This window comes from Salvelinus fontinalis, chromosome 18, assembly GCF_029448725.1.
Source record: "Salvelinus fontinalis isolate EN_2023a chromosome 18, ASM2944872v1, whole genome shotgun sequence".
Lineage (NCBI taxonomy): Eukaryota > Metazoa > Chordata > Actinopteri > Salmoniformes > Salmonidae > Salvelinus > Salvelinus fontinalis.
In genome coordinates this window covers 50298719-50326112 of record NC_074682.1, presented here as the reverse complement: position 1 = coordinate 50326112, position 27394 = coordinate 50298719, and the positions used below count along the sequence as shown (strand labels likewise).

General features: G+C 48.9%; 1 protein-coding gene across 4 annotated transcripts in view; it reads left to right on the top strand.

Moving 5' to 3' along the window:
• Positions 1-2021: 2021 nt before the first annotated feature.
• The window catches only part of LOC129815701 (cadherin-22-like), a 265152-nt gene continuing 239779 nt past the window's right edge, over positions 2022-27394 (top strand). For 3 of the 4 annotated variants that reach the window (XM_055869744.1, XM_055869742.1, XM_055869741.1), the window contains exon 1: positions 2022-2269. The gene's annotated coding sequence lies outside the window, so the exon portion shown is untranslated. The remainder of the gene's footprint in view (positions 2270-27394) is intronic. The other variant, XM_055869745.1, reaches the window with a different exon arrangement.

Genomic DNA, 27394 nt, shown 5'->3' with positions numbered 1-27394 from the left:
TTCTTCCATGGCCTGCATACTTACCAGAAATGTCACCCATTGAGCATGTTTGGGATGCTCTGGATTGACGTGTACGACAGCGTGTTCCAGTTCCCGGCCATATCCAGCAACTTCACACAGCCATTGAAGAGTGGGACAACATTCCACAAGCCACAATCAACAGCCTGATCAACTCTATGCGAAGGAGATGTGTTGCGCTGCATGAGGGAATGGTGGTCACTGACTGGTTTTCTGATCCACGCTCCTACCTGATTTCTTTATATGAACTGTAACTCAGTAAAATATTTGAAATTGTTACATGTTGCATTTTTAGATTTTTTTAAATCCTTTATACAGTGCATTCGGAAAGTATTCAGACCCGTTGGCTTTGCCAACATTTTGTTACGTTACAGCATTATTTTCAAATGGATTAGTCAATCAATCAATCACACAATACCCCATAATGACGAAGCAAAACCAGTTTTCTTTTAGAAATTTTGCATATGTATATTAAAAAAAAACGATACCTTATTTACATAAGTATTCAGACCCTTTGCAATGAAACTCAAAATTGAGCTCAGGTGCATCCTCTTTCCATTGATTATCCTTGATGTTTCTACAACTTGATTGGAGTTCACCTGTTGTAAATTCAATTGATTGGACATGATTTGGATAGACACACACTTGTCTATTTAAGGTCCTACAGTTGACAGTGCATGTTAGAGCAAAAACCAAGCCATGAGGTTAAAGGAATTGTCCGTAGAGCTATGAGACAGGATTGTATTGAAGCACAGATCTGGGGAAGGGTACCAAAAAATGTCTGCAGCATTGAAGGTCCCCAAGAACACAGTGACCTCTATCATTCTTAGATGGAAGAAGTTTGGAATGACCAAAACTCCTGCTAGATCTGGCCGCCAGGCCAAACTGAGCAATCGGGGGAGAAGGGCCTTAGTCAGGGAGGTGACCAAGAACCCAATGGTCACTCTGACAGAGCTCCAGAGTTCCTCTGTGGAGATGGGAGAACCTTCCAGAAGGACAACCATCTCTGCAGCACTTTACCAATCAGGCCATTATGGTAGAGTGTCCAGACTGAAACCGTTCCTCAGTAAAAGGCACATGACAGCCCGCCCTACCAAGATTGAACTCTTTGGCCTGAATGCCAAGCGTCACATCTGGAGGAATCCTGGCACCATCCCTACGGTGAAGCTTGGTGGTGGCAGCATCATGCTGTAGGGATGTTTTTCAGCGGCAGAGACTGGGAGACTAGTCAGGATCAAGAGAAAGTTGAATGGAGCAAAGTACAGAGAGATCCTTGATGAAAGCCTGCTCAGGACCTCAGACTGGGACGAAGATTCACCTTCCAACAGAACAAAGACCCTAAGCACACAGCCAAGACAACGCAGGAGTGGCTTCGGGACGAGTCTCTGAATGTCCTTGAGTGGCCCAGCCAGAGCCCGAACTTAAACCCAATCGAACATCTCAGGAGAGACCTGAAAATAGCTGTGCAGCGACTCTCCCCATCCAACCTGACAGAGCTAATGAGGATCTGCAGAGAAGAAACCCAAATTCAGGTGTGCCAAGCTTGTAGCGTCATACCCAAGAAGACTCGAGGCTGTAATCACTGCCAAAGGTGCTTCAACAAAGTACTGAGTAAAGCGTCTGAATAGTTATTTAAATTTGATGTTTGTTTTATTTTTAATACAATAAAAATATATATGTGTGTATGTTTTTGCTTTGCCAATGTGTGTAGATTGATGAGGGGAAAACATAATTGAATAAATTTTAGAATAAGGCTGTAACATAACAGAATATGGAAAAAGTCAAGGGGTCTAAATACTTTCCGAACTGCATATATATATATTTTTTACACTATTTATTTTACTAGGTCAATATGTCTTTGTTGTAAATGTTTTGGCTCCAAACTGGTGGCAGTTGTGAAAAAAAGGGGGTGAATGGTTTATATAATGCAGCAAGGCTTAATCTCACTACTCTCAACGCTCTCTCCCTCACTTTCATTTATAACTTCTCTCCATCACCACAAGGGGCTTTCCTAACCGTGCAGTGTGTTTCTGTCCTGTCAAAAAGAAGACTCCAATAAAAGCGTGGTGGCAGGGTGGATGAGCGTAGCTGCGCTTCAGACTATCCGCCGCCGTTGCTGTTGCTGCTGCTGCTGTTGCTGCTGCTGCTGCTCATAGAGGATCATACCTTTTGGGAAAAACGCAAGTCGGATAGACAGGACCAGTCTCTCCAACTTGCTACCCGAGTCTTTGACATTCTCCCACGTAAAAAGGTACGAGCATATTGTTTAGTCTACTTTTGCATCTATTTGGGCATGTATAAACCGGCTGTATGAGCGACTTCTTTCCGCGCTCGTTTCCCTCTTCAATATCGTAGTTCAAGGGAAATGAGAGGAACTAGAATTGAAAACTGGAGAGTTTTGTATGGCAACCGACGGGAGAATGCCTTGCCAGTTCTCATGGATATGCTCTCATTAGTGATGGGCGATTAACGATGCAATTAGGCTAAATCGAAGATCGAACTTGTTGCCATTTTGCATCACTACACTGATGAAGGTGGATAGATATCTCAAGGGAAATAACTATTGACCGTACGCAATGTTCTGTCCATCTCGTGCATTATGTAAATCATCGGTTCACAGTGAACTTGTTTGCAGCTTGTTTTAAATCTAATTATGTCAGAAGATATTTTTAATTATTTGAATTAAAAAAGAAAGGCATAATGGTTTGCGCAATATGTGTATTTGGTCTGGAGATATATGATTGGTCACTGAGTTCAGGGAATGAAAGTCTAATTAAAAAATAAAAACTTAATGCCAGGCTACTTAAGGAATTGAGGTAGGCTATTGAAAACACATCACTATAGTATATTAGCCGAGTCCTGCAGTAGCCTATGCGATTAGATTATTGAATAGATTGATACTATTTTGACCGCAAACCCAATGTAATCGATGCAGATGGACTCAATGGGACACGCACTGCACATTTTTTATTTGCGCAACGATGGGTAAGGGGAGAGAACGAAATTAAACACTGTATGGAGCGACTGTCAGTTCACTGCGAATGGGATATTCTTTAGAAATTCTAATGAATTGGCATTGTTTGGAGGGGCGAGTTTCACACATTCTGAAAACGACTAGAGTTGACACTTGATGCGCAGACTCCTGTGTGCATGGAAGTTGGCCGTGTGCGTTAGGATGAACATTGCATGTCCACATCAAGGCTACCTGTCAAAGCGGCATATTCACTTCACCTTTAAGGCTCAATTAGTTGTTAATACTACTACTACTACTACTACTACTAATATTTTTGTATTTATTATTATCATCGTCAATATACCTCCACTTATAATGTGATGGAACATTTGATGTTGAAAACAGCACATCTCCAGTCGTTTGCCTTCTGGGGTTCTTTGTTGGAAATTTCACCCAAAACAGTGACGACAATTTTTATTAGTTAGGTTGTATCATATGGCTTACCGTGTGGGTCTTCTATAGTATACATTAGATTAGGTTTTATGTAGGCCTATTCAGTCATACCTTTCTTTATACGTTCATATGACATTTTTGCCTTTCTTTTGCCAAGTGTACATTATGCCAAACTTATGCTGTATAACTCCAGATAGTTAGAAATCAATAAGTCAGTGATTGAATCCTTTGATAATCTGTATTCCATTGTTCCATAAATGTGCTTGCATATCCTTCAGAAAAGTACTGCATTCTAAGGAGAGGTCTGGTCTCAACCCCTCTAGAGTTGGTCATTCAGACTGAGGATGGTTTTAACCTAATTCGCAATGTTTTGCATTTTCCTTCGGGTAGATGACAAAGATATATCCACAAACAAATAGTTTAACTATTTTTTTTGTAGTTTTTAATTTAAAAAAATTAAAACAATGTTTTATTTGCGGTTTATCTACTTGTACAGGTGTGGGATCTTAATTGAACCTATATTGTCACAGTGAAATGATCCTGCAGCAACAGGATTTGAACATTTAGTCCATAATGTTTCTTGATCGGTGGTTAGGCTATTAGCTGGCCAAAAGTAGGCTACGTGAAAAGTGCACTACTCTTAATTTAGACCAGAATGAATACAGCCTACTACCAAGGGGGAGGAGCAGAATAAAATATTGCCTACTCCCAATGAATCTGATTTGTGACATGGGGGGTTAGCTAGCCTTGTACTTTTTACACCTGGTTATTACTGTCTGACCTTGCTGGAGGTCAGAAGTGTCCAAGTTCAATTCTTGAGAGTTTTGTGAGGTTGCTAGTTCTCACTACTAGGCTAGAATCTAATAGGTTGGGGAAACCGAGCGAGAGGGGAGGGCCTCTTTCTTTCACCATCCAATCAATGAGTGTAATTATCCAATTAGGATTCTGATCCACAACAAGAATTAGCAGACTCTGAAAGCCGCTAGGGATTGCCCTTGAACCCATATTGACCATGGCGGAGCATCGGTTTTAGACCTTCACCACGGTAACACTATAGGACGAGGGTGGAACATTTGTGTCTATATTAGAGCCATGGGCTCCCAAATGAATGTTGTCTATGACATCTATTAAACCTGGTCATAATCATATTTAACCAATAAGGTATATCAGACATTATAAACTGGGTGGATCGAGCCCTGAATGCTGATTGGCTGACAGCCGTGGTATATTTAAGCAATAAGGCACGGGGGGTGTGGTATTTGGGTAATATACCACAGCTAAGGGCTGTTCTTACCTATGACGCAACACGGAGTGCTAGGACACAGCCATTAGCTGTGGTATACTGGCCATATATCACAAACCCCGAGGTGCCTTATTGCTATTATAAACTGGTTACCAACATAATTAGAGTAGTAAAAATAAACGTTTTGTCATACCCATGGCATATTGTCTGATATACCACGGCTTTTAGCCAATCAGCATTCAGGGCTCGATCCACCCAGTTTATAATTAAGTAATAAGGCATGAGGGGTGTGGTATATGCTCAATATACCACGACTAAGGGATTTTCACAATGTGGAGTGCCTGGATACAGCCCTTAGCCGTGGTATATTGGCCATATATCACAAACCCCGAGGTGCATTATTGCTATTATAAACTGAATACAAACGTAAATAGAGCATTAAAAACAAATGTTTTGCCATACCCGTGGTATACGGACTGATATACCACGGCTGTCAGCCAATCAGCATTCAGGACTCAAACCACTCAGTTTATAATCTCATATAGACCAGGTCTGTTGTAAGCAGTATGTACATTACAGGGTTTATGCGCTAGTAACCCAGATCTCCCAACTGAATACGTTATGGATTTATGGTGATATGTGAACCTCCACTGAATGCATATCTGGGGGCTCTTGGGGCAGCCTCTTAGCTGATTCTAGGTACCCCCCAACCCGCAGATAAATTGTTAATATGAAGCAGTCCATCGTTTTGGGTCATTGATTACTGTTTACCGACCCTGGGTATAAACCTCAGCCGAGGGAGGAGGGGGAGATGGATGGAAGGAAGGGGTTGTAAAGATGACAAATAGGGGTTACAAACGAGAGAGGCTTTATGAATCCCGGACTATTAGGCTGTTTAATTGATCTGGGCTCCGTGTGTTCCTTAGTTCATCTGCAGTGCTCCACTCTGCTCCACACCTGCTCCTATGTCTTTGGCCCGGGACCAGGGGGTGGGTGGGTGGCTCATTCACGCTCTCCGGGTTACAGTCGAACACCTGCTGCCCCAGGAACCCGGCTCGTCTGCCAGGAGGTTGTGGTGACTATCGCTTCTGGGTTGTTTGGCGGAAACTGACACAGATGGGGTGTGACGAAAAGGGACGTGACTGACATGCCAACAAATAACCCTGAACCGTAACGTAACCATAACCTTTTAACCAAATCTCTATAGCCCACCAGGCCTCTAGGTAATTGATCTAGAAGGATTGGATAGGCAAAACAATATGGTGGAGACAATGTAGTTTAGCTCTAGCAAATCGAAGACCAAAATGGAGCTATATTATTACTAGCTTGCTTATATCTATCCAATACTTTCAAATCTACATACGTGCTTTGGGTGTAGAGGTGAGGGGTCGATTTGAAACTAGGCAATAGTCTATTTCAATGGCATTTACTGTGTTCCAAGATGGTTTAATAACTTTTCAATGTTCTTTTATTTACTGTGGATAGAAGATGGTTTAAGATCTGGTGTTGCCTAAAGGACTTCTGAGCAGCTAACCGATCGCTGCAGCTGTACATAGTCCATCGGTATATAGCCCAGCCATTTACCTACCTCACCCCCATACTGCTTTTATTTATTTACTTTTCTGCTCTTTTACACACCAGTATCTCTACTTTGCACATGATCATCTGATGATTTATCACTCCAGTGTTAATCTGCTAAATTGTAATTATTCGATTTATTGCCTACCTCCTCATGCCTTTTGCACACATTGTATATAGATTCTCTTTTTTTCTACCATGTTATTGACTTGTTTATTGTTTACTCCATGTGTAACTCTGTGTTGTTGTCTGTTCACACTGCTATGCTTTATCTTGGCCAGGTCGCAGTTGCAAATGAGAACTTGTTCTCAACTAGCCTACCTGGTTAAATAAAGGTGAAATAAATAAAAAAATTAAAAAAACTTGGCAACACAGAGGCAGACTGAAAGTGTTAATTAACAATGAGTGTCCCTAAAATGAGATTTGGTGATGGGACTCAGTGTATTTCTTTAAAGTGACTCGTGTACCAAGAACGGTCAGTTTGGCTCCAAAACCGTTTCAACAGATACTGTGTAGTGTACTGTATGATACTGAATTTGAAATGGTTTCCAGCAGTACGCCCCTACTTGCAGTTGTTCAAGTTAACATTTTCTATAATTTGTATGTGATTCCTCAAATGTGTATGTTTTGAAATCAACATTTTCAAGTCTGTCCTATTTTTTATTATTACTTAAAAAAAAAAAAAACATTTATTTAAGTTTCATTGACATATAAACAAATACAACACATAATTGGTCATACTCAATTTACATTGATACCCCCCATAGTTTTTACAACGTGCTGAATTTTCAGTCATAACATAATTGTAATGTAGGAATGTAATGGTGCAAACGTAAAATTTACTAGTAGCATTTAGACCGTTTTACCAAGATTCTGTGAATCTCTCTGAAGTGCCTTGGCATTTGGCCAATGCTCGTAAGTGCTATAATGGTGTTGAAAGCATCAACAAAATAACATGATTTAGCGTTTTTTTGTCATAGTAGGATGTCATGAATTTCCTACGATTATCACCAGGCTCAGTGTTTCCTTGGGAATTTAGCTTTTGTGGAAGACATTTGGCCTTTGTCACAGAGCAAAAGACTGAAAATTGATGATTTGCTTGTCTCACTTTACTGGTATTTCCATCTGTAACTGTTAATGGAGGCTAAGAAAAAGGAGGCTAAGAAAAAGGAGGCCAAGAATAAAGGTGCTTTCCGGTATCTAGGTGTCATAAAAAGTGAGTATATGGTAAATAGCAGCTTCTGCATCTGCATTGCTTGCTGTTTGGGGTTTTAGGCTGAGTGTCTGTATAGCACTTTGTGACATCTGCTGACGTAAAAAGGGCTTTATAAATACATTTGATATATGTTTGATATGAGTAGCCTATCTATTTTTAGGTTAGGTAAATAAATCAAAAGTCTGTTTGCTTTACTGAGGAAAGTAATCACAAGTTCCACTGATTTATTTGTATCTGTCTGGATTCAGGCACATAAAAATCATTCCCTAAATATTGCGAGTTTACACCAAATAATGCTCAGTGATGGTACACATTTTGTAAAATTAGTAAACTGCAACACACTTCCTAGAGCCATGTATTGATTAGAGAGTCCCACTGCCCATGAAAATCACGTTTGCTAGCGGTTACCAGTGGTAGTACGATTGTTTTATAAGATAGAAAAGCCCTTACCCCCTATACGCCCCCTGGGACAAAACTGCCCAAAGTTTCACATTTGAAGCTTCTGAATAATGCATTAGTGGCACTATCTGGGTTGGTAGTGGTGGGTTCATAGTTCCACCCGGTACACACACTGTCTCCCTCTCTCCACACACACACTGTCTCCCTCTCTCCACACACACACTGTCTCCCCCTCTCCACACACACACTGTCTCCCCCTCTCCACACACACACTGTCTCCCCCTCTCCACACACACTGTCTCCCTCTCTCTACACACACACTGTCTCCCCCTCTCTCCACACACACTGTCTCCCTCTCTCCACACACACACTGTCTCCCTCTCTCCACACACACACTGTCTCCCCCTCTCCACACACACACTGTCTCCCTCTCTCCACACACACACTGTCTCCCTCTCTCCACACACACACTGTCTCCCCCTCTCCACACACACACTGTCTCCCCCTCTCTCCACACACACACTGTCTCCCCCTCTCTCCACACACACACTGTCTCCCCCTCTCTCCACACACACACTGTCTCCCCCTCTCTCCACACACACACTGTCTCCCCCTCTCTCCACACACACACTGTCTCCCCCTCTCTCCACACACACACTGTCTCCCCCTCTCTCCACACACACACTGTCTCCCTCTCTCCACACACACACTGTCTCCCCCTCTCCACACACACACTGTCTCCCCCTCTCCACACACACACTGTCTCCCCCTCTCTCCACACACACACTGTCTCCCCCTCTCCACACACACTGTCTCCCCCTCTCCACACACACTGTCTCCCCCTCTCCACACACACTGTCTCCCCCTCTCTCCACACACACTGTCTCCCCCTCTCCACACACACTGTCTCCCCCTCTCCACACACACTGTCTCCCCCTCTCTCCACACACACTGTCTCCCCCTCTCTCCACACACACTGTCTCCCCCTCTCCACACACACACTGTCTCCCTCTCTCCACACACACTGTCTCCCTCTCTCCACACACACTGTCTCCCCCTCTCCACACACACACTGTCTCCCCCTCTCTCCACACACACACTGTCTCCCCCTCTCCACACACACACTGTCTCCCCCTCTCCACACACACACTGTCTCCCTCTCTCCACACACACTGTCTCCCTCTCTCCACACACACACTGTCTCCCCCTCTCCACACACACACTGTCTCCCTCTCTCCACACACACACTGTCTCCCCCTCTCCACACACACACTGCTACCACCCCCACACTTTCTCCCCCTCTCCACACACACGCTGCTACCACCCACACACTGTCTCCCCCTCTCCACACACACGCTGCTACCACCCCCACACTGTCTCCCTCTCTCCACACACACGCTGCTACCACCCCCACACTGTCTCCCCCTCTCCACACACACGCTGCTACCACCCACACACTGTCTCCCCCTCTCCACACACACGCTGCTACCACCCACACACTGTCTCCCCCTCTCCACACACACGCTGCTACCACCCCCACACTGTCTCCCTCTCTCCACACACACGCTGCTACCACCCCCACACTGTCTCCCCCTCTCCACACACACGCTGCTACCACCCACACACTGTCTCCCCCTCTCCACACACACGCTGCTACCACCCACACACTGTCTCCCCCTCTCCACACACACGCTGCTACCACCCACACACTGTCTCCCCCTCTCCACACACACGCTGCTACCACCCACACACTGTCTCCCCCTCTCCACACACACGCTGCTACCACCCACACACTGTCTCCCCCTCTCCACACACACGCTGCTACCACCCACACACTGTCTCCCCCTCTCCACACACACACTGTCTCCCTCTCTCCACACACACACTGTCTCCCTCTCTCCACACACACACTGTCTCCCTCTCTCCACACACACACTGTCTCCCCCTCTCTCCACACACACACTGTCCCCCTCTCTCCACACACACACTGTCTCCCCCTCTCTCCACACACACACTGTCCCCCTCTCTCCACACACACACTGTCTCCCTCTCTCCACACACACACACTGTCTCCCTCTCTCCACACACACTGTCTCCCTCTCTCCACACACACTGTCCCCCTCTCTCCACACACACACTGTCTCCCTCTCTCCACACACACACTGTCTCCCCCTCTCCACACACACACTGTCTCCCCCTCTCTCCACCGACACTGTCTCCCTCTCTCCACACACACTGTCCCCCTCTCTCCACACACACTGTCCCCCTCTCTCCACACACACTGTCTCCCTCTCTCCACACACACTGTCCCCCTCTCTCCACACACACACTGTCTCCCCCTCTCTCCACACACACTGTCCCCCTCTCTCCACACACACACTGTCCCCCTCTCTCCACACACACTGTCCCCCTCTCTCCACACACACACTGTCCCCCTCTCTCCACACACACACTGTCCCCCTCTCTCCACACACACACACTGTCCCCCTCTCTCCACACACACTGTCTCCCTCTCTCCACACACACTGTCCCCCTCTCCCCACACACACACTGTCCCCCTCTCTCCACACACACTGTCCCCCTCTCTCCACACACACTGTCCCCCTCTCTCCACACACACTGTCTCCCTCTCTCCACACACACTGTCCCCCTCTCTCCACACACACTGTCCCCCTCTCTCCACACACACTGTCTCCCTCTCTCCACACACACTGTCCCCCTCTCTCCACACACACTATCTCCCTCTCTCCACACACACTGTCCCCCTCTCTCCACACACACTGTCTCCCTCTCTCCACACACACTGTCCCCCTCTCTCCACACACACACTGTCTCCCCCTCTCTCCACACACACTGTCCCCCTCTCTCCACACACACACTGTCTCCCCCTCTCTCCACACACACTGTCCCCCTCTCTCCACACACACACTGTCCCCCTCTCTCCACACACACTGTCTCCCTCTCTCCACACACACTGTCCCCCTCTCTCCACACACACACTGTCCCCCTCTCTCCACACACACACTGTCCCCCTCTCTCCACACACACACTGTCTCCCTCTCTCCACACACACTGTCTCCCTCTCTCCACACACACTGTCTCCCTCTCTCCACACACACACTGTCTCCCCCTCTCCACACACACACTGTCTCGCTCTCTCCACACACACTGTCCCCCTCTCTCCACACACACACTGTCCCCCTATCTCCACACACACACTGTCCCCCTCTCTCCACACACACTGTCTCCCTCTCTCCACACACACTGTCCCCCTCTCTCCACACACACACACTGTCCCCCTCTCTCCACACACACACTGTCTCCCTCTCTCCACACACACTGTCTCCCTCTCTCCACACACACTGTCTCCCTCTCTCCACACACACACTGTCTCCCCCTCTCCACACACACACTGTCTCCCTCTCTCCACACACACTGTCCCCCTCTCTCCACACACACACTGTCCCCCTATCTCCACACACACACTGTCCCCCTCTCTCCACACACACTGTGTCCCTCTCTCCACACACACTGTCTCCCTCTCTCCACACACACACTGTCTCCCTCTCTCCACACACACACTGTCTCCCCCTCTCCACACACACACTGTCTCCCCCTCTCCACACACACACTGTCTCCCTCTCTCCACACACACACTGTCTCCCTCTCTCCACACACACTGTCCCCCTCTCTCCACACACACACTGTCCCCCTCTCTCCACACACACACTGTCTCCCCCTCTCTCCACACACACTGTCTCCCTCTCTCCACACACACTGTCTCCCTCTCTCCACACACACTGTCTCCCTCTCTCCACACACACACTGTCTCCCCCTCTCCACACACACACTGTCTCCCTCTCTCCACACACACTGTCCCCCTCTCTCCACACACACACTGTCCCCCTCTCTCCACACACACACTGTCCCCCTCTCTCCACACACACTGTCTCCCTCTCTCCACACACACTGTCTCCCTCTCTCCACACACACACTGTCTCCCCCTCTCCACACACACACTGTCTCCCCCTCTCCACACACACACTGTCTCCCCCTCTCCACACACACACTGTCTCCCCCTCTCCACACACACACTGTCTCCCTCTCTCCACACACACACTGTCTCCCTCTCTCCACACACACACTGTCTCCCTCTCTCCACACACACTGTCTCCCTCTCTCCACACACACTGTCTCCCTCTCTCCACACACACACTGTCTCCCTCTCTCCACACACACACTGTCTCCCCCTCTCCACACACACACTGTCTCCCTCTCTCCACACACACACTGTCTCCCTCTCTCCACACACACACTGTCTCCCTCTCTCCACACACACACTGTCTCCCTCTCTCCACACACACACTGTCTCCCTCTCTCCACACACACACTGTCTCCCTCTCTCCACACACACTGTCTCCCCCTCTCCACACACACTGTCTCCCCCTCTCCACACACACACTGTCTCCCCCTCTCCACACACACACTGTCTCCCCCTCTCCACACACACACTGTCTCCCTCTCTCCACACACACACTGTCTCCCTCTCTCCACACACACTGTCTCCCTCTCTCCACACACACACGGTCTCCCCCTCTCCACACACACACTGTCTCCCCCTCTCCACACACACACTGCTACCACCCACACACTGTCTCCCCCTCTCCACACACACGCTGCTACCACCCCCACACTGTCTCCCTCTCTCCACACACACACTGTCTCCCTCTCTCCACACACACTGTCTCCCTCTCTCCACACACACACTGTCTCCCCCTCTCCACACACACACTGTCTCCCCCTCTCCACACACACACTGCTACCACCCACACACTGTCTCCCCCTCTCCACACACACGCTGCTACCACCCCCACACTTTCTCCCCCTCTCCACACACACGCTGCTACCACCCCCACACTGTCTCCCCCTCTCCACACACACGCTGCTACCACCCACACACTTTCTCCCCCTCTCCACACACACGCTGCTACCACCCCCACACTGTCTCCCCCTCTCCACACACACGCTGCTACCCCCCCCCCCCCCCACACTGTCTCCCCCTCTCCACACACACGCTGCTACCACCCCCACACTGTCTCCCCCTCTCCACACACACGCTGCTACCACCCCCACACTGTCTCCCCCTCTCCACACACACGCTGCTACCACCCACACACTGTCTCCCCCTCTCCACACACACGCTGCTACCACCCCCACACTTTCTCCCCCTCTCCACACACACGCTGCTACCACCCACACACTGTCTCCCCCTCTCCACACACACGCTGCTACCACCCCCACACTGTCTCCCCCTCTCCACACACACGCTGCTACCACCCCCACACTGTCTCCCCCTCTCCACACACACGCTGCTACAACCCACACACTGTCTCCCCCTCTCCACACACACGCTGCTACCACCCACACACTGTCTCCCCCTCTCCACACACACGCTGCTACCACCCACACACTGTCTCCCCCTCTCCACACACACGCTGCTACCACCCACACACTGTCTCCCTCTCTCCACACACACGCTGCTACCACCCACACACTGTCTCCCCTTCTCCACACACACGCTGCTACCACCCACACACTGTCTCCCTCTCTCCACACACACGCTGCTACCACCCCCACACTGTCTCCCCCTCTCCACACACACGCTGCTACCCCCCCACACTGTCTCCCTCTCTCCACACACACGCTGCTACCACCCCCACACTGTCTCCCCCTCTCCACACACACGCTGCTACCCCCCCACACTGTCTCCCACTCTCCACACACACGCTGCTACCACCCCCACACTGTCTCCCTCTCTCCACACACACGCTGCTACCACCCCCACACTTTCTCCCCCTCTCCACACACACGCTGCTACCACCCCCACACTGTCTCCCCCTCTCCACACACACGCTGCTACCACCCCCACACTGTCTCCCCCTCTCCACACACACGCTGCTACCCCCCCCACACTGTCTCCCCCTCTCCACACACACGCTGCTACCCCCCCCCACACTGTCTCCCCCTCTCCACACACACGCTGCTACCACCCTCACACTGTCTCCCCCTCTCCACACACACGCTGCTACCACCCCCACACTGTCTCCCTCTCTCCACACACACGCTGCTACCACCCCCACACTGTCTCCCTCTCTCCACACACACGCTGCTACCACCCCCACACTGTCTCCCTCTCTCCACACACACGCTGCTTCCACCCCACACTGTCTCCCTCTCTCCACACACACGCTGCTACCACCCCCACACTGTCTCCCTCTCTCCACACACACGCTGCTTCCACCCCACACTGTCTCCCTCTCTCCACACACACGCTGCTACCACCCCACACTGTCTCCCCCTCTCCACACACACGCTGCTTCCACCCCCACACTGTCTCCCCCTCTCCACACACACGCTGCTACCACCCCCACACTGTCTCCCCCTCTCCACACACACGCTGCTACCACCCCACACTGTCTCCCCCTCTCCACACACACGCTGCTACCACCCCCACACTGTCTCCCCCTCTCCACACACACGCTGCTACACCCCCACACTGTCTCCCTCTCTCCACACACACGCTGCTACCACCCCCACACTGTCTCCCCCTCTCCACACACACGCTGCTACCACCCCCACACTGTCTCCCTCTCTCCACACACACGCTGCTACCCCCCCACACTGTCTCCCCCTCTCCACACACACGCTGCTACCACCCCCACACTGTCTCCCTCTCTCCACACACACGCTGCTACCACCCCCACACTGTCTCCCCCTCTCCACACACACGCTGCTACCACCCCCACACTGTCTCCCCCTCTCCACACACACGCTGCTACCACCCCCACACTGTCTCCCCCTCTCCACACACACGCTGCTACCCCCCCACCCCCCACACTGTCTCCCACTCTCCACACACACGCTGCTACCACCCCCACACTGTCTCCCTCTCTCCACACACACGCTGCTACCACCCCCACACTGTCTCCGCCTCTCCACACACACGCTGCTACCACCCCCACACTGTCTCCCCCTCTCCACACACACGCTGCTACCACCCCCACACTGTCTCCCCCTCTCCACAAACACGCTGCTACCACCCCCACACTGTCTCCCCCTCTCCACACACACGCTGCTACCACCCCCACACTGTCTCCCCCTCTCCACACACACGCTGCTACCCCCCCACACTGTCTCCCTCTCTCCACACACACGCTGCTACCACCCCCACACTGTCTCCCTCTCTCCACACACACGCTGCTACCCCCCCCACACTGTCTCCCCCTCTCCACACACACGCTGCTACCACCCCCACACTGTCTCCCTCTCTCCACACACACGCTGCTACCACCCCCACACTGTCTCCCCCTCTCCACACACACGCTGCTACCACCCCCACACTGTCTCCCCCTCTCCACACACACGCTGCTACCACCCCCACACTGTCTCCCCCTCTCCACACACACGCTGCTACCCCCCCCCCCACACTGTCTCCCACTCTCCACACACACGCTGCTACCACCCCCACACTGTCTCCCTCTCTCCACACACACGCTGCTACCACCCCCACACTGTCTCCCCCTCTCCACACACACGCTACTACCACCCCCACACTGTCTCCCCCTCTCCACACACACGCTGCTACCACCCCCACACTGTCTCCCCCTCTCCACACACACGCTGCTACCACCCCCACACTGTCTCCCCCTCTCCACACACACGCTGCTACCACCCCCACACTGTCTCCCCCTCTCCACACACACGCTGCTACCACCCCCACACTGTCTCCCCCTCTCCACACACACGCTGCTACCACCCCCACACTGTCTCCCCCTCTCCACACACACGCTGCTACCACCCCACACACTGTCTCCCCCTCTCCACACACACGCTGCTACCCCCCCACACTGTCTCCCCCTCTCCACACACACGCTGCTACCCCCCCACACTGTCTCCCCCTCTCCACACACACGCTGCTACCACCCCCACACTGTCTCCCCCTCTCCACACACACGCTGCTACCCCCCCACACTGTCTCCCCCTCTCCACACACACGCTGCTACCCCCCCACACTGTCTCCCTCTCTCCACACACACGCTGCTACCCCCCCACACTGTCTCCCCCTCTCCACACACACGCTGCTACCACCCCCACACTGTCTCCCCCTCTCCACACACACGCTGCTACCACCCCCACACTGTCTCCCCCTCTCCACACACACGCTGCTACCACCCCCACACTGTCTCCCCCTCTCCACACACACGCTGCTACCACCCCCACACTGTCTCCCCCTCTCCACACACACGCTGCTACCCCCCCACACTGTCTCCCCCTCTCCACACACACGCTGCTACCACCCCCACACTGTCTCCCCCTCTCCACACACACGCTGCTACCACCCCCACACTGTCTCCCCCTCTCCACACACACGCTGCTACCACCCCCACACTGTCTCCCCCTCTCCACACACACGCTGCTACCACCCCCACACTGTCTCCCCCTCTCCACACACACGCTGCTACCACCCCACACTGTCTCCCTCTCTCCACACACACGCTGCTACCACCCCCACACTGTCTCCCCCTCTCCACACACACGCTGCTACCCCCCCACACTGTCTCCCTCTCTCCACACACACGCTGCTACCACCCCCACACTGTCTCCCACTCTCCACACACACGCTGCTACCACCCCCACACTGTCTCCCACTCTCCACACACACGCTGCTACCCCCCCACACTGTCTCCCCCTCTCCACACACACGCTGCTACCCCCCCACACTGTCTCCCCCTCTCCACACACACGCTGCTACCACCCCCACACTGTCTCCCCCTCGCCACACACACGCTGCTACCCCCCCACACTGTCTCCCACTCTCCACACACACGCTGCTACCCCCCACACTGTCTCCCTCTCTCCACACACACGCTGCTACCACCCCACACTGTCTCCCACTCTCCACACACACGCTGCTACCCCCCCACACTGTCTCCCTCTCTCCACACACACGCTGCTACCCCCCCACACTGTCTCCCTCTCTCCACACACACGCTGCTACCACCCCCACACTGTCTCCCCCTCTCCACACACACGCTGCTACCACCCCCACACTGTCTCCCCCTCTCCACACACACGCTGCTACCCCCCCACACTGTCTCCCACTCTCCACACACACGCTGCTACCCCCCCACACTGTCTCCCACTCTCCACACACACGCTGCTACCCCCCCCACACTGTCTCCCTCTCTCCACACACACGCTGCTACCCCCCCCACACTGTCTCCCTCTCTCCACACACACGCTGCTACCACCTCCACACTGTCTCCCCCTCTCCACACACACGCTGCTACCCCCCCCCCCCCCACACTGTCTCCCACTCTCCACACACACGCTGCTACCCCCCCACACTGTCTCCCTCTCTCCACACACACGCTGCTACCCCCCCCACACTGTCTCCCTCTCTCCACACACACGCTGCTACCACCCCCACACTGTCTCCCCCTCTCCACACACACGCTGCTACCCCCCCCCCCCACACTGTCTCCCCCTCTCCACACACACGCTGCTACCACCCCCACACTGTCTCCCCCTCTCCACACACACGCTGCTACCCCCCCCCCCACACTGTCTCCCACTCTCCACACACACGCTGCTACCCCCCCACACTGTCTCCCTCTCTCCACACACACGCTGCTACCACCCCCCCCCACACTGTCTCCCCCTCGCCACACACACGCTGCTACCACCCCCACACTTTCTCCCCCTCTCCACACACACGCTGCTACCACCCCCACACTGTCTCCCCCTCTCCACACACACGCTGCTACCACCCCCACACTGTCTCCCCCTCTCCACACACACGCTGCTACCACCCCCACACTGTCTCCCCCTCTCCACACACACGCTGCTACCACCCCCACACTGTCTCCCCCTCTCCACACACACGCTGCTACCACCCCCACACTGTCTCCCCCTCTCCACACACACGCTGCTACCACCCCCACACTGTCTCCCCCTCTCCACACACACGCTGCTACCACCCCCACACTGTCTCCCCCTCTCCACACACACGCTGCTACCACCCCCACACTGTCTCCCCCTCTCCACACACACGCTGCTACCACCCCCACACTGTCTCCCCCTCTCCACACACACGCTGCTACCACCCCCACACTGTCTCCCCCTCTCCACACACACGCTGCTACCACCCCCACACTGTCTCCCCCTCTCCACACACACGCTGCTACCACCCCCACACTGTCTCCCCCTCTCCACACACACGCTGCTACCACCCCCACACTGTCTCCCCCTCTCCACACACACGCTGCTACCACCCCCACACTGTCTCCCCCTCTCCATAGACACGTACATCCATAAGTTCCTTTGGAAATTGGTGAAGTGGCTAGATAAAGTAGGAGGCCTGCTGTTAGGCTGGTAATCCTCTGGTACTAAGACCAGAGCCCTGTGCCTATGCTAGCCTAGTGCTGTGAGAGCCACGGCTGCCTTGGCCCCTGTTTACCTCTGGAGACTGCTGGCCAAATAATCGCCTCCAGCTCAAACTCCAGTGCTCTCTGGCCTGACCGCTACAGCACTGCTTGTGATGCAGAAAGTCTGAATAGCATTACCATATTTCTGAGTTTTTAGAGGCATAGACAGGATTCATGGTGTGTGCACTGTGTGGTAAAGAAGAAGATGGAGATGGACTCCTGAAGTTTCTAAGATATAAAAAATAAAAAAATAAAAAACCTTGCGAGAATTAGCCTAGAACGCTACACACCAGAACCTAGATCTCATGGTGTTTCTTCTTGTCTGGCATGGTACCGTTCTTCAGCAAGGCAATGCATTTCTCCTTCTGAGTCTATAATATCATGAATTTACCTGATCGTTCCTGCTGACCGTAATCCTACATGACCAATGACTCTTATCACAGATTACAGGCAAGAATCGATCAATGCCCAACTAACAGACTCCATCACACCACCTAAAGATGGCAAGTCAATAGTGCTGTGCAGTTCGCAAACGATTTGTTTCTTTTTGAATGACTTGAGAGTCATTATTTGTTTTTTTAGAGTGACTTATTCAGGGTTGAATACGCGCTCCTCCGGCTCAGCTGCTCTAGAGACGCGCTCCTCCGGCTCAGCTGCTCTAGAGACTCGCTCCTCCGGCTCAGCTGCTCTAGAGACGCGCTCCTCCGGCTCAGCTGCTCTGGAGACGCGCTCCTCCGGCTCAGCTGCTCTAGAGACGCGCTCCTCCGGCTCAGCTGCTCTAGAGACGCGCTCCTCCGGCTCAGCTGCTCTGGAGACGCGCTCCTCCGGCTCAGCTGCTCTGGAGACGCGCTCCTCCGGCTCAGCTGCTCTAGAGACGCGCTCCTCCGGCTCAGCTGCTCTAGAGACGCGCTCCTCCGGCTCAGCTGCTCTAGAGACGCGCTCCTCCGGCTCAGCTGCTCTAGAGACGCGCTCCTCCGGCTCAGCTGCTCTGGAGACGCGCTCCTCCGGCTCAGCTGCTCTGGAGACGCGCTCCTCCGGCTCAGCTGCTCTGGAGACGTGCTCCGACCAACAGTCTATCCTGTGCGTTAGGGCTGGGCGATATACTGTATTTTACTATATACCGATATTGATGCACGAACCGGTTTGAGTTTTTACTTTATCTTCTATACCGGTATTTGAATGTTTGGTTTAAATATGATACGCTGTGTGTAACGTCCATTTTTATAGTTAAATCCTCTACTTGTCATCCCTCTCCGCTCTCTCTCTCTCTCTCTCTCTCTCCGTGTCGCTTTCCACACAGACCTGGCACCGCCCCCTGTCACTGAAGGAGTGAGCACATTTGTTGCTCAACCAATAGACACTTGCATTCAGTCTACATGGTCATGCAACAATGTTGTTAACTATGCTGTTTCCTCTTTGCTTCTATTATAAATGCACAAGCGTTCTTATATCTGCAAACAGCTAGTTTGTCTTTTCTTAGTAAGTTGTGGCTAAATCATGTTAGCTGCTAATCGCTAGTTAGCTGTCTAGCTAGCTAAAATATGTACGGAGTCAGAGCAAATGTAGCTACCAGTGATGTTGTAGGCTTAAATCAGCATGTTTGTACAACAGTATCTTCTAAATCAAAGAGGAATAGGCGAAGCATGAATATGTTAGCTACATGAGGTAGCAAAGAGAAAACATTTAATGTAGCCAAAGATTAGGGTCCCGTAGGAAACACTGACCAACACTTTGGTTCCTAACCTGTCAAAATCACTCATCCTTGGCATTTTCATTTGTTGTCATGTCAAACATCACTGTATTCACAAGTCAGTCACACATCTGAGCTATCTTTGTTGCAGGTGCATGGTAACAGTTGAATAAGATGAGAAAGAACAAGAAACCTGCACACTGCTTTTGCTAGTATCAAGGCTCTTTCTTAAGCTTTACATATCGGCCTCAAAGATCAGATGAAGGCCTTGAGGCCGATACGTAAAGCTTAATAAAGAGCAGCGATACTAGCACGAGCAGTGCGCAGTTCTCATTTTGAAAAACACTATTTAAACTGCCCACTATTATATTCTAACTATAGAATTAGAATAAGCATTCTATTTCCACAATTCCAACAGTTTACCCAAGTGTTTTGATCTAAATCACAAGTCAAATTGCAATTGCAATATTTGGTTGACCATATCATGCAGCCCTATGTGGTAGTGTGGAAATAATATCAAATGAGTGCAGGACATGCAGAAATATATGAAAATATCTACTTTATTTTTTTTTCGAAAGACCCATTTTTAGAAAGAGCCATTGAAATAACTTAGAATGTATGTGTTGCCACCACTACTCCTTAAGCAAATTTAGAACTTTTATTAATCAAAAACTGTTACGTGAATTATGTTATCAATGTTCATAAACTGAACTTCAATTAAACTGCTCAGTCTGCAACCCAGAATGTCTAAGATTATGGTTGAATGAAACAGAGTCCCAGCTACAATAGCCAAAATGTTTATTCACGAGGACGTCCTAGTCCGTTGTACAAAACCATCCAGTTTATACAGGCTACTTACGCACATACCTTCACACACAAACAGTAGGTATCCTACGCACATACTGTATCACTACCCAGCCGATAAAGATTAGGGCGACCGTGAGAAATACTCTCTGCCCTCTTCCAAATCTCCCAGCCTAGCCAGGTCGGCACCGAATTTTGCTCAGACAGTCTGTGTTTAAGATACTAAAACAATATATTGTACAGATATTGTTTTACCCTAATTCTGACTAAAACTACACACATCATTAATTATACTTTTACTGACCATAATCAATTTCGTACAATTATATGGTTTCAGGGTGGAATATTCTAATCATTAATTTAAACATATAAATTCCATTAACAAAAACATATAATACTGTCACACTGTCAAAAGTTGAAAAAATACCGTGCTATGATATTTTGGCCATATCGCCCAGCCCTAATGTGCGTGCAGAAAAATATCATATGCAGGCAGCATAGAGAATAAAAATACATGTTCGCATGGTGCAAGAATAAATGCAATTTATAAATGCAAGGGTGCGTGCTCAGCCCCCTTCTGTACTCCCTGTTCACCCATGACTTCTTGCCCATGCACGCCTCCAACTCAATCATCAAGTTTGCAGACGACAAAACAGTTGTGGGCTTGATTACCAACAACGATCAGACAGCCTACAGGGAGGAGGTGAGGGTACTCTGAGTGTGGCGTCAGGAAAACAACCTCTCACTCAATGTCAACAAAACAAAGGAGATGCTCGTGGACGTCAGGAAGCAGAGGGAGCAACACCTATCCAAATTGACGTGACAGCAGTGGAGAAGGTGTAAAGTTTTAATTTCCTCGGTGTACACATCACGGACAAACTGAAATGGTCCACCCACACAGACAGTGCGGTGAGGAAGGCGCAAAGGCGTCTCTTCAACCTCAGGAGGTTGAAGAAATGTGTCACCCAAAACCCTCACAAACTTTTACAGGTGCACAGTTGAGAGCATCCTGTCGGGCTGTATCACTGCCTGGTACGGCAACTGCACCGCCCTCAACCGCAAGGCTCTCCAGAGGGTGGGGCGGTCTGTACAACGCATCACCGGGGGCAAACTACCTGCCCTCCAGGACACCTACAGCACCCGATGTCAAGGCCAAAAAGATAATCAAGGACAAGAGCTTTGTAGAACCTAAATATTCTGAAACTTTCAAAACATACCTAAACATTCTGAAACTTTCAAGACATACCTAAACATTCTGAAACTTTCAAAACATACCTAAACATTCTGAAACCTTCAAAACACACCTAAACATTCTGAAACCTTCAAAACACACCTAAACATTCTGAAACTTTCAAAACATACCTAAACAGTCTGAAACTTTCAAGACATACCTAAACAGTCTGAAACTTTCAAGACATACCTAAACATTCTGAAACTTTCAAGACATACCTAAACATTCTGAAACTTTCAAAACATACCTAAACATTCTGAAACTTTCAAGACATACCTAAACATTCTGAAACTTTCAAGACATACCTAAACATTCTGAAACTTTCAAGACATACCTAAACATTCTGAAACTTTCAAGACATACCTAAACATTCTGAAACTTTCAAGACATACCTAAACATTCTGAAACTTTCAAGACATACCTAAACATTCTGAAACTTTCAAGACATACCTAAACATTCTGAAACTTTCAAGACATACCTAAACATTCTGAAACTTTCAAGACATACCTAAACATTCTGAAACTTTCAAGACATACCTAAACATTCTGAAACTTTCAAGACATACCTAAACATTCTGAAACTTTCAAGACATACCTAAACATTCTGAAACTTTCAAGACATACCTAAACATTCTGAAACTTTCAAAACATACCTAAACATTCTGAAACTTTCAAGACATACCTAAACATTGGGGGATGCTGCAGTTTGCGAACAATATTATGCTAATCTCTCCCTCGCAGCAGTCATGCATTACGCCAAGCGTCGTTCACAATCTGGTCCGGTTGCGGCCGCAACTAAGAGATTGGCAACTGGACCTTGTTTCAAATTAACAATATCTTATTTGTATGCTTAGCAATCACAAAATAACATTATTTGAAGCACACTTTTATAAGTCTCAGTTACAATACACAGCTCCAATAAGCCCCCTATGGTGAACGACATGTGAATAAGAGGCTTGTAGAATATTTTTCTTTTCTTTCATCGTTCTCCGGTAGGGTGGTCTGGACATTACTGAAATAAATGAAGGAAATTTGAAATATTTGTTCTTTTGACTGAATGAGTCAGTAAAAAGAGCCAAACTTCCCATCACTACAAGTCGACTGCTCACACGGATAACAGATAGTATTGGTCGACTGCTCACACGGATAACAGATAGTATTGGTCGAACGCTCACACGGATAACAGAAAGTATTGGTCGACCGCTCACACGGATAACAGAAAGTATTGGTCGACCGCTCACACGGATAACAGATAGTATTGGTCGACTGCTCACACGGATAACAGATAGTATTGGTCGACTGCTCACACGGATAACAGATAGTATTGGTCGAACGCTCACACGGATAACAGATAGTATTGGTCGACTGCTCACACGGATAACAGATAGTATTGGTCGACTGCTCACACGGATAACAGATAGTATTGGTCGAACGCTCACACGGATAACAGAAAGTATTGGTCGACCGCTCACACGGATAACAGAAAGTATTGGTCGACCGCTCACACGGATAACAGATAGTATTGGGCGAACGCTCACACGGATAACAGAAAGTATTGGTCGAACGCTCACACGGATAACAGATAGTATTGGTCGACCGCTCACACGGATAACAGATAGTATTGGTCGACCGCTCACACGGATAACAGATAGTATTGGTCGAACGCTCACACGGATAACAGATAGTATTGGTCGACCGCTCACACGGATAACAGATAGTATTGGTCGACCGCTCACACGGATAACAGATAGTATTGGTCGACCGCTCACACGGATAACAGATAGTATTGGTCGACCGCTCACACGGAAAACAGATAGTATTGGTCGACCGCTAACATGGATAACAGATAGTATTGGTCGAACGCTCACACGGATAACAGATAGTATTGGTCGACCGCTAACATGGATAACAGATAGTATTGGTCGACCGCTCACACGGATAACAGATAGTATTGGTCGACCGCTAACATGGATAACAGATAGTATTGGTCGACCGCTCACACGGATAACAGATAGTATTGGTCGACCGCTCACACGGATAACAGATAGTATTGGTCGACCGCTCACACGGATAACAGATAGTATTGGTCGACCGCTAACATGGATAACAGATAGTATTGGTCGACCGCTAACATGGATAACAGATAGTATTGGTCGACCGCTCACACGGATAACAGATAGTATTGGTCGACCGCTCACACGGATAACAGATAGTATTGGTCGACCGCTAACATGGATAACAGATAGTATTGGTCGACCGCTAACATGGATAACAGATAGTATTGGTCGACCGCTCACACGGATAACAGATAGTATTGGTCGACCGCTCACACGGATAACAGATAGTATTGGTCGAACGCTCACACGGATAACAGATAGTATTGGTCGAACGGTCACACGGATAACAGATAGTATTGGTCGACCGCTAACACGGATAACAGATAGCATTGAATCATTACTCATTATTTTTTTTGTTATCAACTTTTTATTGTGCTTGACATTTTTTTGTTTGGGGGTTACAGGTACAATATTCAAACTCAAACTCATATCAATTCATATTCAGTTCTCAACATATTTTTTTGTTCCATATTTTTAAATGTATATTATTGTAGTACATGTGGGCTGCCAATCTAAAGAAAAACATACAAAATGGAAACCATCATATCACAAAGCTTCGTAATAATATTTGTATTTAAAGGTTAAAAGGGCAATCAGCAGTTGACACATTTTGGGACGTATAAATGAAAATGTACAATACCCATTGATTCTTGAAGAATATAACTTAGAAATGCCTCACGAACTCAGTGTAGCTGTCCTACCCCATCAGAAGCCAAATATACACTTGTTTTGTAAACAAACACAGCTTCAAAAACTATAATTTTGATATTATGGATGTCAGTCCTTGTATCCATAGCACTCTCTCTATGCATTTGAGTGGTTACATTGCTCAAGCCCCATCCCTCAGCTTTTTACCGAAACAGGGGCGGGGAGGATCTTTATTGTTTCTACTGCTGACTGCCACTTTAAAGAAAACAACATCCCTTCCCCTCAACTCACCCAGCCTACATTTCCCCTTCCAATCACCCGCATCCCGCATTGCACTGTGCAATGTTGAAGTCCTGTGCGGTTGACCAACTCGACAGATACGGTGATTTTTTTTCTCCAGCTTTCAGGCTAGAAATTGTCTCTTGTACAGCTTTACTGTATACTGTAGATCAGCTCTTTAGACAGCCCCTGTGGTCGTCTCTGTTTCTGTCTCTCTTTCTCTTTCCCGTTTCCCTCCATCTCTTTCTGTCTCTAAAAGAGTTTTCTTTGTCTCCTGCAACATTTGTTCTGCCCAGGGTCTGGCCAGCTCTGACCATCGTTAAGCTGTCATATATAGACATGGACTTGACATATGGAGGCTTAGACTACAGCACAATGTGTGCCTTGGGGTGAGGACTTCTGCTCTGGACTCAATCTCAGAAGTCTTTTGGAAAAGAAAGCACAGCTTGTGATACTGTGGCCAATGTTTTTTCATCTCACAGCAGACAGACATTCAGTGTTACCTCAAGGTCTTACAACCTGACATAAGGATTTTATCAGTGTTCTCAGGCGACACTTTCTTTTAAAATTAAAAAAATGCCAATTGTAGGCGCATAACAATGTGCTATCAATGAGGATTTTATAAAACAAAATAACGAATGGATTTCCACTGTGTCGTGATGTGCTACAAGTTATGATAACAACAGGAGAGAAAGAGAGCAATCTATTGAAATAGAATTAAAAAATGTCTAATCAAGATGAGCAGCACAGGAATTTGCTCACTTCAATATTAGATGGTCACAGGTATTATATTTACAGTAGTTCATGCACTAGTATAAAAACGCTGTGTGTGGGTGGGCACGAGAGATGGAAAGAGATGGGGTGTGTGTGTGCGAAAGATGGCGAGAGTGTGTTTGTTTTATTTATTTTCCCTTTCGTACTTTTTTATTTGCACATAATTTGCACAACACTGTATATAGACTATGGCATTTGAAATGTCTTTATTCTTTTAACTGAGTAATGTTTACTGTCAATTGTTTTACCATTTATTTCACTTTTGTTTATTATCTATTTCACTTACTTTGGCAATGTAAACATGTTTCCCATGCCAATAAAGCCCCTTAAATTGAATTACAATTTATTGTGCATGTGTTTCTCTCCCCACTCACTGTGGTCAGCCACAGTGTGGGGAGAAAGAGGAGGCTGAATCAGACTGGGCCATTTTGCGTGGGACCTAGCGCAGAGTGCTTCTGTTCTGGATATCTGGAAGGCAGCTAAGTAAACTAGATCATCTGAGTGACGGTGAACAAGGTTAGGAAGCATCTCAGAGCAACGTAGCTTTGAAAAGGCCTGCCTCTGGTGGGCTGCAGATATTCTCTCCAAACAGAGAGGTGTTGACTAGGCCTGCCTCCCAAATGATATCTTACCACCTAATATAGTGCACTACTTTTGACCAGAGTCATATGGGCCCTGGTCAAAAGTAGTGCACTACACCTGGAATAGGGTGCAAAATGTGCGACGCACACTAGGTGGGTGTGAAGGAGATTGCGGCCAAATTTCAAACATTTTAACAGAGACGTTTACTTCCTTGCTTCTTATCTGCAGCTAGACTTGCATCATGACTAAGATGATGTTGTCTTATCGTGGGCTGTTAATGTGTGTTGTAGTAAAAGTCATTGTGTAGTTATGCACGATTATGGTATTGTTGATGGTATTTCTGTGTACATGCATGATAATATGTGGGTGTGTTTTTGAGTTTATGCTTAAGCACCCTATTGCTAATGTAAACATGCATTTATATGCATCCGGTGTTTCACATTTTGCGTGTATGTGTGCGCGTCAGCATTTCTGTGTTCACTGCTGAATCTGCCATATCTGTGTAAAGAAGTTATGATATGACAATGGCACATCTGTTTTTAATGGTGCACAGCCACATGCACACATGAATTTAATCTGGGGACACGTGGGGATTTGTTCTGATGATGCATATCTTTGGGAGATTAAGCCCTCTGCCTGGATTTGTAGAGTTTTCTGTCATTCTGCGTGCGCTTCTTTGTTTCTGCAGCATAATGGGCTTTGTAAGTTAATACCTATGAGACACAACACTACTGAGATGGGATTGTGATATGTCCCAGCTCGAAGTCGCTTCCACTCTGATTGGAACACACAGAACGAGTGGATTTGGGAGAGAGACATTAATCGTTGCGGTCCCCCTTTCTTTTCTATATTTCCTCTTCTCTTTTTGAGTTTTCACTCAGTGATGCCATTCTGATATGGATCGATTTGCATAGTCAACATT